Consider the following 15,658-nt stretch of genomic DNA (forward strand, 5'->3'; position numbering starts at 1 on the left):
AGTTTAGAGGATATAGTTGTTTAAATGCACTAGCCCTGACTATTCTAGGGGTATTTTTTGTAAAAAAAAAAAGTTGAGCTGATCCTCCACTTCTGGGGTCCCCTGCTTGCATTCTTGCTCCTCTTCTGTGTCTGCCCCCATAGCAAACCGCTTGCTATGGGGGGCAGATGTGTGGGCTTGAACTAGAGCGTCCATAGACTGACAGGGCTGCTTGGCCCCATTCCCCACTCTCAGGATTTGATTGACCGCAGCAGGAGCCAATGTTCTGTGAATGTAAGAGGACGTGGATTGGCAGGACGTGGAGAGGATACAGATACAGAAACTTAGGAAAGTAAGTCATTTTGACAACATGAATGTTGCCAAACCAAGATATATGGACTTGATCCAATGCTACGAGCAGGTCTTTTAAGGAATTGTAGGAGGGGTGGTATATTGGCTTTATAAAGTGATATATAAGTGCGGGTGAGTACAATATCCAGATATGGAAGGGTCCATTTAAAAGGAATAGTGGGTTGAAGGAACAGTAAAGTCCACAGAGAAAGAGAAACATTTAATGCCACAGATTGATGGATTCACAGAACCTAGACAGGGCTGTGAAGAGTGTTAGTAGATTGGGAAGGGATGTGTGAGGTGAGGTTATGTATAGAAGGATATCATTTGCAAATAGAGCAATCTTATGGTGGATGCCAGTTATTCCCAGTCCTTAAATGTCTGCATGCTAGCGGATATGCGCCACTAAGAGATCCAGGGCTAAAATGAATACCAGAAGGGACAGGGGGCATGGATAAAGGCATGGACATGAAGACATTGTATCTGATAGTTGTGGAAGTACATTCATAGATTGCAGCTATCCACTGTAGGATATGCAGTTGCAATACCGCATTCAGGTAAGACCATGACAAGGTGTCAAATGCTTTGCTCATATCCAATGAAAGCATCATCATTGCCCAAGAGCGTCTATGTGCCAGGTAATTGAGAATTGGGCACCTAATGTCATCAGAGGCTTGGTGGTGAGGGACAAACCCGACTTGGTCTTTGTGGCTGAGGATATGGAGTAGAGCAGGGATTCCCAAACTGCAGCTGCAGGGCCGTAGTTTGGGAATCCCTGGAGTAGAGAGTTTAACTGCTTTACTAATATTCAGTTAATATTATAATGTCAGTGTTTAATAGTGAGATTGAGCGGTAGGTCACCCAAGTTTGTAGGTCCTTACCAGGGGTGGGGAGCATCATGTTTGCCTTTAACATATTGGGGGAGAGGTGGCCATTCTGTTTGAGTTGGTTGAATAATTTAGTGAAGAAGGGTGCCACCACCTTGTTCAATTTTTTTTTCATATATATTAAAAAAAAAAAAAAAAGGGTGTAGAACTCGCCAGGACCGTGGCATTTTTAGCTCTTTAATCATCTGAAACTACTGGGCTGGCTTCTGCTGCTTACAGGCAGTTCCTTTCTTTCAGTGCTAAGAGCTGCTCACTTACCAGCCACTCACTGTTTCCTCAGTGACTCACCTGGTTACCATTACCTGCCCGGGGGGCGCCCAGAGCTGTATTATCCTGCCGCCGTCATATGACGTCCGGTCAGGATAATACAACCACATTCCCGCCGTCAATTGCCTATAGGGCGGGCGGTAAGTGGTTAAGCAGCTTAGATCATTCCCTCCTCGCCCTTGCATGGTCAATTATATCCACTGTGCTCCTGTGTTTGACCTGGCCTGGCTGACTCCTCTTCCGATACCTGTTCCTGCTTTAGCTCCTTTTCTGGCTTCCTGACCCCGGCTCGTCTGACTACCCATGCTGGCATCCAAATCCTGGCTTTGGTTTTTGACCATGTTCCAGTACTGTTTTTTTTTTTTTTGCCATTTCATTAAAAGGTGTGATTTTAACTGCATTTTCTTTCTCCACCTGGTTTATGGTTCCTGACTGCTACTTCCTCTACACAAATGTCTGTTCAGCTTTTGATGCTGGTTTACTGTGATCTTGGGTAGAGGAACAGAAGGAGAAGGTGTCTTCCAGGGTAGCATTATTAGATTTAGTGTAATTTGGCAAGGTAATATCAAAATTCTTCGAGAATATGCAAAGGAGAGAAGAGAGAGAAGAGATTAGTTCGGGGTGAAGAAGCAAAGAACTGAATTTCATTACATAAAGTTCCATAAAAGATCTGACACATCCAGCAAATGTGACATTCTGTATGGTCTGGTAAACACCAGTACAAGTCTATACAGAAACGTTCCACTATTTGTCTATTAAGAGTAGTTGGCGAGTGTTTGAATAGCCTAGAAGCCACATCTAATTCCCCTTCAAAGAGTGCTATGTAGGACACGTTTTCTTTTTTCCAGCGCAACGAGTGTTGTGCTGTGATGAGATGGCGCAAATCACTGCTTTATAAGCTTTGCAGAGTATGGCGTAAGAAGAAACCAAATGTTTTGTTAGGTGACAATAGTAAACTGAATGCAGCCTAAAGTGGTTACAAGGGCAGAAGTTTTTTTTTTACCTTACTGTATGCAGCTTCCCCCCCTAGCCCCCCTATATACTGTAGATACTTGAGCCCAATCACGATCCACCAATGTGCATGAGAGCAGAGGCTCTCTCGGCTCTCTCCTTCCTCATTGGCTCAGATACCATTGGCTCCTGCTGTTGTCAATCAGAGCTAATGACAAGAGAGCAGGGTCAGAGCCAAGACCCGCTCTGTGTGTCTTACTATGGGGACACTCAGCAGGTGGAAGAGCTAAAAGCACCAGCGGGGGACCCAAGAAGAGGAGGACCGGGGCTGCTCTGTGCACGACCATTGCACTGAGCAGGTATACATAACATGTTTGTTATGTAAAAGAAAAAAAAAGCTGAACCTTTACGATCACTTTAAGATCTTCCTGAATATGGAAAAATGACACAAGGGAGTAATTTAATTTCCAGGACAAGGTGCGTGGCTTTTGTATCAATGAATTGCACCAGACGAGAATAGGATCGTGTTCTGGCCATGGCACTGTCAAAAGAGAGATGGAAGAAATAGGGGAAAGAAAAGAAGGGGAAGCAAAGATGTGATCAATTCTAAAAGGGGTGAGAATAGGGGTGGGAGAAATGTGTGTAATCACGGGATGTGAGGTGGAATAAACTCCATGCATCGACAAGCCCATGTGACTGTAGTACTGCAGCAAAAATCTGAGAAGCTAAGGTTGAAGTTGAAGTATGTGAGGGAGACAAAGTTATATTAAAGTTGAACTTTACCCATACCAGTTGGATAACAAATTAATGTTCTTTAAAGAACACACATTCCACATGAATAATTATGCTACCAAAATTTCTGTGTGCTGTAAATTGACTGCAGCATTGCTCCTATTTCTTAGGACTAGGGGCCACCATTTTGTTGAAGCCCAGAGCAGTCACTTCCTTATTGGAAACTCTCCATCTCCTTGGTCTCACAAACTATATGTCGCTGTCTTCAAATGAACATTTCCATTGCCTTGATTTTATGACTTGGCTCAATTAAAGAAGAGGGTTAACAGATGCTTTACAGTGCTGAAGTTCACAGGCTGCCCATGAGGATGAAAGGACAGAATATCAGGGAGATAAGACACTGTCCTTGTAAACTTAACTCATTTGTGTCTCCCTGGCATCAGTTTGTCCTGTCACTTGTCTTGCTTTTCTTTTTTCCCTCTCTAATCTGTGTTCCCTCTTTACAGTCTGTCATTCCTGCTGTCTTCTTCCCCCTTCAGCAACAATAAATCTTAACCCGGGTACACAAGGGCTGAATGTCAGGAGACATTTGCCAGGTTAAAAAAAAAAAAGAAAACGACGACATTCGGCCCGTGTGTACGTCGGTCTGTCTAACAGAAGCAGCCAACAGACTCTCGATCAGCGCTCCCAGCCAATGCCAGAGAGTACTGATCAGAGTGTTCTAGCAGAGGGGGGGGGGGGGGGGGGGACGTCCCCCATCAGAACACAATAGCTCAGTGGGGGAGATTGCTGTAATAACTTTGCATAGGGAGTACAGCGGCTCCGACCAGAGCTGACAGGTTTTTTCTTCTCGTTCAAACCGCTGGGTTGAAAGAAAAAAACCTACAGTGTGTACCAGGCTTTAAAGTTGTCTAGTGGCTCTAATTTTAGGCACAGTGCCGAGAATAGAGACCACCTGAGTCCACCTGGGTTTTAACCACTTGCCGACGTGCAGACAAAGTGACGTATGGGTACGTCACTCGCCTGTGAGCCAATAGAGGGCGAGCGCATGCCGCCGGAGGCGCGCTCCCGCCCCAGCTTGTTCACGGACACCTCCGCACGAGTGACCGGCGGACCTAATGTCCGCCGGTCACTCGCGATCGACAGTTACAGAGGGAGAAAGGCAGGCGGCTAATGTAAACAAAGCCACCTGTCATTTTCCCTTGTGTAACAGCAGAGATCATACGGTCCTGCTATGTAGGATCGTAGATCTCTGCTGTTACATGAAAAGCCACATCCCTGCACAGTAAGAAGCACGCCCCTAGGGACACACTTAGCCACTGCATCTCTAATAAAGTTAACCCCTTCCCTGCCAGTGTCATTTTTACAGTAACAGTGCATATGTATAGCACTGATTACTGTAGTAATGTCACTGGTACCCCCAAAAGTGTCAAAAATGTCAGTCAAGGGTCCGATCTGTCCGCCGCAATGTTGAAGTCCCGCAAAAAAAAAATCGCAGATCGCCGCCATTACAAAAAAAAACAACAAAAATGACAAAAATTTTTCCCTTAGTTAGTAAACGCAATAACTTTTGAGCAAACCAATCAAAATACGCTTATTGCGATTTTTTTTTTACCAAACATATGTAGCAGAAAACAAATTGGCCAAAAATGTTAAAAAAATTTTGATTTTTACATTTTTTTGGGGAATTTCATATAAAAAATTTGAAAAATATTGTTATTTTTGCAAAATTGTCGCTTTTTTTTGTTTATAGCGCATGATCAAAAAAAATCGCATAGGTGATCAAATACCACCAAAAGAAAGCTCTGTTTGTGGGAAAAAAAGGACATCAAATTCGTTTAGGTACAGCGTCGCACGACCGCACAATTGAACGTTAAAGTCACGCAGTGCCGAATCGCAAAATAGGGCCTGGTCAGGAAGGGAGTAAAATCTTCCGGGGCTAAAGTGGTTAAACAGCATAGCCACTTATTTTAATGTTTTACATACTGTAGCTTTACCTGCAAAAGAGGCCAATCTGAAGTGATCTATCAAGAGAAATTCAGGATTTTTTTTTTTTTTAAAGAGGTTGTAAAAAAAAAAAAAAAAAACCTGTAAGATAAAGGCAAAATAAGCTAGTATGCATTGCATACTAGCTCAATATAAAAAATACTTCTCTTATACTTACCTCAGTGGCGCCCGCACACCGCTGAGATAGCTTACATCTTCCCTGGTGTTTCTTCTGGGTTTGTGGGCTCCAGCGCTGTGAGTAGCGAGAGCCACGATGACGTCACTCCCACGCATGTGTGCTGGAGCCGCCATTTGCGGCGTGGGCTCTGAAGGTCCCGGCACAGTAAGCCATTGGCTGCATGCATTCAGAATATCTCCTAAACTGGCACAGTACCTACAGATAAGCCTTATAATATGATTACCTGTAGGTACACTTAAAAAAGAAGGCTTTACTTCCTCTTTAAGAATCATAGGTCCAATGATGCATATGTCCCCTGCCAGCTCTAAGACTAGGAACCGAGCGATCAAAGACCGCTGATCACTCGGTTCTTAGAGGCTGGCTTGGACTCTCAGTGGCTGACTGGGAGGCTGAGCCAAGTGCAGATTAAGGGTTGTGGGTGGATCCCGACCATATAGTCATGATAATTCCCCAGCCTGGACCCTCTCTGTAATGTCAGCCAAAAAATGGGCCTCAGCCCTCTGTCTGCTGAAAACATGTCACAGGACTGCAGACCAGACTGCGATCCTTTCCTTTTCTTACTAAAGCTGCCCTTTAACCACTTAAGCCCCGGAGGATTTGGCTGCTAAAAGACCAGGGGGTATTTTGCGATTCGGCACTGCGTGACTTTAACGGACAATTGCGCGGTCGTGCGACGCTGTACCTAAACTAATTTGACGTCCTTTTTTTCCCACAAACAGAGCTTTCTTTTGGTGGTATTTATTTGATCACCTGTGCGATTTTTTGATCACGCGCTATAAACAAAAAAAGAGCGTCAATTTTGCAAAAATAACAATATTTTTCACATTTTTTATATGAAATTCCCCAAAAAAGAAAGTAAAAATCAAAATTTAACATTTTCGGCCAATTTGTTTTATGCTACATATGTTTGGTATAAAAAAAAAAATCGCAAAAAGCGTATTTTGATTGGTTTGCGCAAAAGTTATTGCATTTACTAACAAAGGGAAAGATTTTTGTCATTTTTGTTGTTTTTTTTTTAACGCGTTATGGCGGCGATCTGCGATTTTTTTTGCGGTATTGCGACATTGGGGCGGACAGATCGGACCCTTGACTGACATTTTTGACACTTTTGGGGTTACCAGTGACATTTCTACAGTAATCAGTGCTATATATATATGCACTGTTACTGTAAAAATACACTGGCAGTGAAGGGGTTAACTTTATTTGAGAGGGAGGGGCTGTGTGTGTCCCTAGGGGCGTGATTCTAACTGTGATTGGCTGTTTCTTGAGCTGTAGTTACACTGATCAACGGTCCTACATAGTAGAACCGTATGATCAGGGTTTCTACACAGGCGAGAATGACAGGCAGCTTGTTTACACAAGCTGCCTGCCTTTCTCCTCTCTCCCCCGACGATCGCTGAGTGAGCGGCGGACATCGGGTCCGCCGGTCACACACGCGGGAGGGCCCGTGACCGCGCTCGCTCGCTCCCCAGAGCCTCACAGGCTAGTGACGTAAATATACGTCACTTTGCCTGTGAGGGGCTGACTGCCGCAGTAAATCTACTGACGGCAGTCGGCAAGTGGTTAAGAACCAGATTTGAATTCCTATATAACAGTAGAAAATTCAGAATTTTTCATCTTTACAGGTGTTGATGAACACAAGCCTCATTAATTACTTTATACCCCACCATCTACCCCTCGTTAAACCACCTGCAACTGTTAAAAAAAAAGAAATATTATTATTTTGTATGACTTTAGGGGGTTCCCTTTTTCCTTGGTGGAGGCAGCGATCATATAAGTATAAGCTCACAGAAGTGGACTGCGAACACTGGCATCATTCAACCAGGAAGACTGGTGGTATCTTGTAGTGGAGTGGAGAAGAAATATTGCAGTAGACAGCTCCAGATTGGCCAGATTGAAGGATTTTTATTGTTTTACTTGCTAGGCCATAGTTTTTTTTTTCCTTTTTTGAATTTCAAAAGGTGGAGTCATATATCTGGGCAAGGGCATAAATGAGCTTCAGCAAAACCATAAAGATGCTACTTTTTTTTTTTTTTTTGAGAACACAGTGACCAGGAATAGAAAGACCAAATTATTCATCATCTTCGTGTTCACAGTAACCCCTATTAATGTCTGTGACCAAAATGGAGGATGCTCACCTTCTTTAAGAATCTAGTGCCTAGCAACCTTAATGAATCTATCATTTTTTTGAGACAAAGCTTTCTTTTGGTGGTATTTAGTCACCACTGGGGTTTATTTTTTTTAATATATAAAAAGGAGTGAAAAAAAAATGCCAAGACAGTATGAACAGTACTAAAATGACCCCCATTTTGGAAAGTAGGTACCACAAGGGGATCTCATTTTTTGCCACAATTTTTGATTAATGACGAAATATATAATTAGTTGAATTTCATACACTGATAAAAAGTGTCACATGGTACAGACCGTCAGCAGAATACATAAAGGCGCAGTCAGCATTTGTAAAGGGAAGTAACGGGGAAAATGTGCAATAGCTGCAATAAACTGTGGCCTTTGACTTCAACGAACGTGCTGACCTGAATTTCAGTTTGTGTCATCCTACACTCTATAGTGTCAAACAAGGCAACACAAAAATATATTGTGCACATATAGATACCGGTATAAATGAATGAAATGCTAGATGTTAGCTTATAATGCTTAAAAAGACCAGTCAACCTATTTATATAGAGTGGACAAATTAATCACTGCTTACTGTATACTTAGCCATGAGTCTCTACTGCCTTAACTTATGGTCTAGTGTGCCTCAACAATTATACGGACTTGCAAAACAGCACCAAATTCTAGAGGTTGGTTTGAGGGCACTGACGAAACCCTGAGCACCCAGATAAAAAAGTTTAAACAAAAAGGAGAGCATACAAAATTCCACGCAGGTGGTTCTCTTGCTGGGAATTTAACCCTGGCTTCAGTGCTGTAAAGCAAGAATATCCAACTGGTACAAAGCTACCAATGTATTCCCATTTTGAGTAGAAGCACATGGTTTGATTAACCTTCTAGCTCTCTACAAAAATTGCCTACCCAGGGGCACATTCAGCCTTTTAAAGTTGCCAGCTCTGAATTTCTGTATGTCAAAAAGTTTCACTCCTCCCGGTTTCATCAGGTGCCATCACCATATTGCAGAATACAGGGTGATTACATCTATTGACGTCTTTTCAAAAATGTAATATAATTTTTGGGAGGACTGACCTTTTATAGTATCAAATGACTACTAAAAACAATTCAGCATATCTGGTGCAATCTGCTTACATATTGCTTTAGCCTTACTATAGTAAGGAAAAGTGTAATTTCCTGATTTCCAGGAACAGTCCAGGGATTGAAGAGATGTCCCTGAAATGTCTCTGGTTTTTATTGCTGACGGATTTTCCCACAACATTCTACTTTTCCTGCCTATCAGATTCATTTCCTAACACCTATTAATTGTTCATTTCAAAACTCCAACTAAAGCCTCCATTCACACCTTGGCATTTCGTAGCTCAACTCTCAACAACGTTCAAATTGACAAATTGAATTTTTCTCAATGGGCCTGTTCACACCTGGGCATTGTGCTGCTTGTCTCAATAAAATAAAAAAATAAAAAAAACTTCTTTGAGCAGAATTCCATGTTATTGGCCTAATGTGAGCATTTGTACACACAAATTGTCTTACAGGAGCAGATTATGTGCGTATTTGGCCCTTTAGACTTTGAAATGGAAGTACCGTATTTTTCGAACTATAAGGCGCACTGAAAATCCTAAAATTTGATCAAAAACCGGCAGTGCGCCTTATAATCCGGTGCCCCTTATATATGAAAATAGTTTGAAAATTTACCGTTAACTGGATGGTTTGACCAAAGGGGTGCAACCACTGGACATAAGTATCAATCGTTCCTTCAAGGCGAAACTGCTAATCACGTGGGAAAAATGGATGATGGAAGGAGAGCACTCCTTCATGAAGACGGGGAGGCAACGCCGGGCCAGTTATGCCACTGTGTGCCAGTGGATGCCTGGCATAAAGTATCCGCCGGAACTGTCATCCGAGGGTTCGCGATGAGCACCTGTCAGTAAACCTCGCGCGGATCAACGTTCCAAAAAAAAAAAGTGCGCCTTATAATCCGGTGCACCTTATAAATGAAAATAGTTTGAAAATTTACTGTTAACTGATACTGCGCCTTATAATCCTGTGCGCCTTATAGTCGCGAAAATACGGTACCTGAAATACAAGCGCAAACAAGCGTTTTCCAGACGCTCCTACTTAAAAGTCTACGGGGACAAAAATGCAAAAGCCTGCTCCTGTACTGCAAATCAAACGTAAAAACGTGCACAAAAAGCCTCTAAATTACCTAGCTACCCTCATGCTAAGTGTGAATGTTTGTGAAAAACTATATCTATAATTTATAATGTATTGTTCATAAGTTAATAAAAAAAAAAAATCTTAATTTTACTTTTAGATAAAATATAAAATCAAAATTACAAAACAACAATCAGTACAAAAAGGATGCAAAATTGTTTTAATATTGAGCGACCTCACAAATTCTAGATGCCCCATCATGGCAAAGATCAATGTCAGTTCTGCAGCTACCAAGCACAATAATAAATTGGACTACACTGCATTGAAATCAGATACAGTTGCCACCGGTTATTGAGAAAATCAACACTATTTCTTTTCACAATATATGCAGGGGGAACAAAAGAGTGATCATACCTCCTTCTAGCAAAGCATGGCTTTTTTGTAGGATTTTAAATAAAATAAAATATCCGCTAGTTACATGGGAAGAACATTACATTTGCTAGCACATACCTGTTCGCCTTATTTTAGATCAACAACACTGGCAAGCCCTTTGGTACAGGAGGATTGAAGAAAGCTTGAACTCAATCAGATCCTGGGATTGTTTTGTTACTTGCTGATCACATGACTTCCTGAAAGACTTCCCACTCACCTATAACAGCCAAGTATTTAAGGTGGAACTGGCAGTTCACAGGCTGTTTCTGATGCTGCAGTTCCCAGCTAGACCTTTATTTTCTTCTCCTGGTTACAATTCGATGACATATTCGAAAGAATAAGCTACAGATTTTAGTTATACTGTTGTATTATTCCTTTACTTGTTTTCTTGTTTGAGAAGGATGTTCTTCAGTTCTCTACCAGTTTTGAGTCAACTTGTTTTAATTTCATTTTCATGCAGATCTAAAGACAAAGCATTCATTTATATATGCTGTACATTTACATTAGGATCTACCTAAATAGCGATCAGCACTTTCACACATTTATGTGTATTTAATAAATATATATATATATATATATATATATATATATATATATATATATATATATAGGGGTGAACTGACAACTCATGGGGCCCCTGGGCAATAAGAGATCATGGGGCCCCCTGTGTCCCCGTCCACACTCAAGCCACACCTACACAAAGCCCCACCTACATCTTGCACTGTCCATATTACATGTGTTAGTCACAGAATTTCTCTACACTATGTTCAAAAAAAAGTTTATTATAGAAATAAAAGAAAAACAAACTTACATTAAATAAAGTGCAACATAGGTACATTTCCAAAATTAAGGTTTTCATAAATTAACACAATATAACAAGAGCAACAAATGTCTTCTTAGCTGAACGGTTTAATAAAAAAGACCACCATTGTAGGGAGCATTTTTCCCACTGACCAACAATGTAAGGAACCTTCTTCCCACTGACCACCAATGTAAGGAACCTTCTTCTCACTGACCACAGATGTAAGGAGACATTCTTCTCACTGACCCCCAATGTAAGGAGCATTCTTCCCACTGACCACCAATGTAAGGAGCATTCTTCCCACTGACCCCCAATGTAAGGAGCATTCTTCCCACTGACCACCAATGTAAGGAGACATTCTTCCCACTGACCACCAATGTAAGGAGCATTCTTCTCACTGACCACCAATGTAAGGAGCATTCTTTCCACTGACCACCAATGTAAGGAGACATTCTTCTCACTGACCACCGATGTAAGGGACATTCTTCTCACTGACCACCAATGTAAGGAGACATTCTTCTCACTGACCACCAATGTAAGGAGACATTCTTCTCACTGACCACCAATGTAAGGAGACATTCTTCTCACTGACCACCAACGTAAGGAGCATTCTTCCCAATTTTTGTTTATTAAAAGTCTTGCAATCAATAATCATAAAATCAATATACATAAATAAATATATACATATTTACATGAAAATGGAAAAAAATACATAGCAAGTTCTGCTCTCAAATAAAGAATGGCTTTACAGCAAAAACAAAACTCACATCATGAAACTGTCATTACCGGAGAAAATAATCTTAGTAGGACTCACACCACCACACCAGACATCAAACCTGCGAGGTCAAGAAACAAAACCACCCCCATTATGCATGCAGCCCTTCTTCAAAAATGAAGATATTAACCAACAAAAGCTAAGGGCGTGAAAGAAATAGCATAGGAAAAAAGCTTTTCACCCAGAGATGGACAGTTCACCAAAAGCAGGTCTGATATTCCTCCACGCCCTTATCCAGACCGCTCGAGGCTCCCTGCCCTTCTCAAGACCCCGAATCTTCCCAACCTCACCAAGAATATCGTACACCACCACCTCGACAGGGAGGACTTTCTTCCGCAGGGTAATCTGGCACCGTGCATTCCACGTGAAGTAACGGACAACTATACTAACTAGAAAAAGTGTATCCAAATCAAAATCCCAGCGAGTCGGGAATGCCCCGTACACCCACTCCGCATAACTCATGCGATAGAGAAAGGGGATGCCTAGAGCCCTCCCCACCCTTTTATACACCTCTATGTTAAAGGGACACTGGAGCAAAAAGTGGTCCATAGACTCCACTTTACCAACACACTCCGCTCTAGGACAATCCCGATCATCCACAGGGCGATGCTTCAGGTTCCCTCTCACATAGAGCCTTCCATGGAAAGCGAGCCAGGCTTGATCCCTAAACTTCAAAGGGATTCTTCCTAAGTTAATTAAACGCAACCCCTCCCTCATTACGGGGCCTGGGCAATCCCTTAAGGTCAGCGACACACTGAAAGCAGAGCCCAAAATCCTCTTCTCCAGAAGCTTTCTGGGGAGGGACTTGATATCCCCCACTGTCACCTGCCACTGCCTAAGTATTTTCAGACACGGGGCAACATAAGCCGGAAGCTTGCCATGTCGGACTCTCAGACTTTTCACTGGCCCGTCATCTTCCCAGCATCGCAGAAAAGGCCTAAACCAAGATTGAAAAATACCCACCCATCCCGGCGGGGTCTCTGCTAACATATTACCAAGATTATACTTTAAAAAAAGCAGAGAAAAGAAAACTATAGGGTTGACCATTCCTAAACCACCCTCCCACCTGGACAGGTAAGTTACATTGCGTTTGATCAGGTTCAGCCTATTTCCCCATAACAGTTGGAAAAAGCAGCTGTACACCCTTGCATAGAGAGATTCCGGCAAGATACAGACAAAGCTGACATATAAAAAGATTGGGATCAGGTAAGTTTTAATCAAGTCAACCCTTTCCCTCAAGGAAAGTTTCCATTTCTTCCAGCTTGCCACCTTGGCATTGGCATTCAACAACCTGCTTTCCCAATTTCGATGACCATAGTCACCAGGACCAAATTTGATGCCCAACACTTTAATTTCCTGCTGGGGCTCTGGGAAGGCATCCGGAAGTTCGAAGCTTTCACCCTCCTCACCCATCCAGAAAACTTCACTCTTTTCATGATTGATTTTAGAGCCAGAAGCCTCAGTGTACTGCTCTATCACAGAGACCACCTCCTGCGCCTCCTCCATCCCAGAGATAATAACAGACACATCATCGGCATAGGCCACGACCTTCAAAGGCGGCACACCAGCAATGCCCAAAGGCACCCCACACAACGACCCACTCTCTAACCTTCTTATGAAGGGGTCGATTGCGAATACATATAGCAGGGGGCTCAAAGGACACCCCTGGCGCACACCAGAGCCAACCTCAAAAGGCCGTCCAACCCAACCATTAACAAGTGGGAAGCTCTCAGCCCCTTTATATAATGTTTTCAGCCAATCAATAAACCTCCCCTGCAGGCCGTATCTACCAAGTAGCAAATACAGGTACTCATGATTGACTCGATCAAAAGCCTTCGCCTGATCCAATGCCAGCAAGTACTTTCTCCATCCAGCAGCCCTGCATCGCTCCAAAGCCTCCCGGACAGCTAAAATTGCTGAAAAGGTACTTCTGCCCTGGACCGAGCAGTGCTGATGATTGGACAACAAATCGCCTGCTACTGACGACAAGCGCCAAAAAAGAATCTTTGCCAAAATCTTTCTATCAACATTGAGAAGACTGATGGGGCGCCAGTTCTCAATTATTGAGGGGTCTTTACCTTTTGACAGAAGAATCACAGCGGATTGCCTCATGGAGGGAGGGAGAGAACCCTCTTCTAAACAGCTGTTATAAACCTCCGCTAAAAAGGGAGCCAGAATGGACTTAAAACACTTGTAAAATTCAGCTGTCAACCCATCTGGCCCAGGCGACTTTTTGGTAGCCAGCTTCTCTATAGCACGAACTACCTCATCCGCTGAAATTGGTTCTGTCAAATCCATCAAAGGCAATGTATCATTTCCCAATCCTGGAGTAGAATCCAGAAAGCTTTCCATCCTGTCCCGACTAAGGTCCTTTCTTCCCAGAAGGTCTGCGTAATATGACCTGAAGATCTCCAGGATCCCTGATCTGGACTTCACCAGGGAACCCGTACGATCCCTCAGACCTATGACCGTCTTAACTGCTATGCCTTGCTTACAGTTCTGGTAAGGATCAGGCGAGTGATATTTCCCATAATCTCTCTCCAGAACCAAGGAGGCATGCCGGTCGTATTGACACTTCCTAAGAAGAAGCTTTACCTCCGAGATCTCCCCTGGATCTCCTCCATACGAGACAAGACGATCAAGCTTCCTCCTCAAATGCTGGTAGGCAATATACATACCAAGCTGCTTCTTCTTACTTATGGCCTTGAAAAGTCCAATCGCCCTTTGTTTCACAAGCTCCCACCACTCTGACTTACTGCTGCAAAAGTCCAGAATAGAAACCTGTGCCTGAAAAAAATCCTCAAAGGATTGTCTTACCTCTACATCTTCCAGGAGAGCCGAATTCAGTTTCCAGGTACCCCTTCCCCTGGGTGGAGTGTCCGAGGCATTCAGAGTCACAGACAGCATACAGTGGTCAGAGAACTCCACCGCCCTCAACTCAGGAGCCGAGAAAGCAGAGTTCTCCTTTAAAAAAAAACTGTCTATCCTACTCTGACTATTCCCTCTCTGAAATGTGAATCCTGTGCTGCCAGGGCAGTGCTTAATGTGCACATCTACCAGGCCTGCTTGTCTAACCATATCTCTAAGAAAAACGCTATCATAACCCAGCCTGTCTATGGAGACCCTCCTGTCTTCAGGCCTAATTATGGTGTTAAAGTCACCTCCAAAGACAACCTGCTGGGATGTAAAAAGGAAGGGCTTGATCTTTGTGAAGAGGCATTTCCTGTCCCATTTTGACTGCGGTCCATAGATATTGATCAGGCGCAGGTCCTGCCCCCTAACAGAGACGTCTAAGACCATGCATCTCCCCATTTCTACCTCAATTACCCGCCGGCATGTTACCATATCGGTTTTAAAAAGAACCGCAACTCCGCTGCAAGGCTCAGCCGCAAGAGACCAAAAGGAGGGACCGCATCTCCACTCCCTTTTTGCTAGATGGACATCGGCCAAAGTATTGAGCCAGGTCTCTTGCAAAAATAAAATCTCAGCATCAAACTCACTGAGCAAAAATAAGGCAATATCACGAGCTCTTGCAGATTTCACGCTGGCGACATTAATGGTCGCCACCTTTATCAGAGCGGGCACTGCCATCAGGATGATTGGGGTAGTCGTTTCTTAACCTCCACCACACTCTCATCACCCGAGACAGCTCTTTTTACACTATGTGACTCCCCCTCATCCATAGATGAAATGGATAAATCGGATACTAACTCCTCCCCTGATAACACAGAAAATGAGTTGCCAAGAGGAACCCCTCCTGGCTCTAACTGTAAGGAGGAAACGACCGCTTTACTGGTTTTCCTCTTTTTCTTTTTCTTCCTCCTTGTCCTCTCCCACCCCTCCTCATCCGAATCCTCCACAACAGAGGGTGAGACATGGGACATGGACACCCCTCCCTCAACCCCATCGACCCCACCACCATCCAGCACCCCTGCACCCTCTTGGCCGCGTTTGCGGTGTCGAGAGACAGGGACTGGAGGTGGAGTAGGCCGAGGGGGAAGATCCACTATACCCGC

The 15,658-nt window shown here is 43.3% G+C and overlaps 1 protein-coding gene across 2 annotated transcripts in view; it reads right to left on the reverse strand.

Annotated features, from left to right (window-relative positions):
* TCN2 (transcobalamin 2) overlaps positions 1 to 10,282 on the reverse strand; it is a 54,662-nt gene extending 44,380 nt beyond the window's left edge. For both annotated transcript variants that reach the window (XM_082273405.1, XM_082273404.1), the window contains exon 1: positions 10,144 to 10,282. The gene's annotated coding sequence lies outside the window, so the exon portion shown is untranslated. The remainder of the gene's footprint in view (positions 1 to 10,143) is intronic.
* Positions 10,283 to 15,658: the final 5,376 nt, after the last annotated feature.

This window comes from Pelophylax lessonae (assembly GCF_965119305.1).
Source record: "Pelophylax lessonae genome assembly, chromosome: 1".
NCBI lineage: Eukaryota > Metazoa > Chordata > Amphibia > Anura > Ranidae > Pelophylax > Pelophylax lessonae.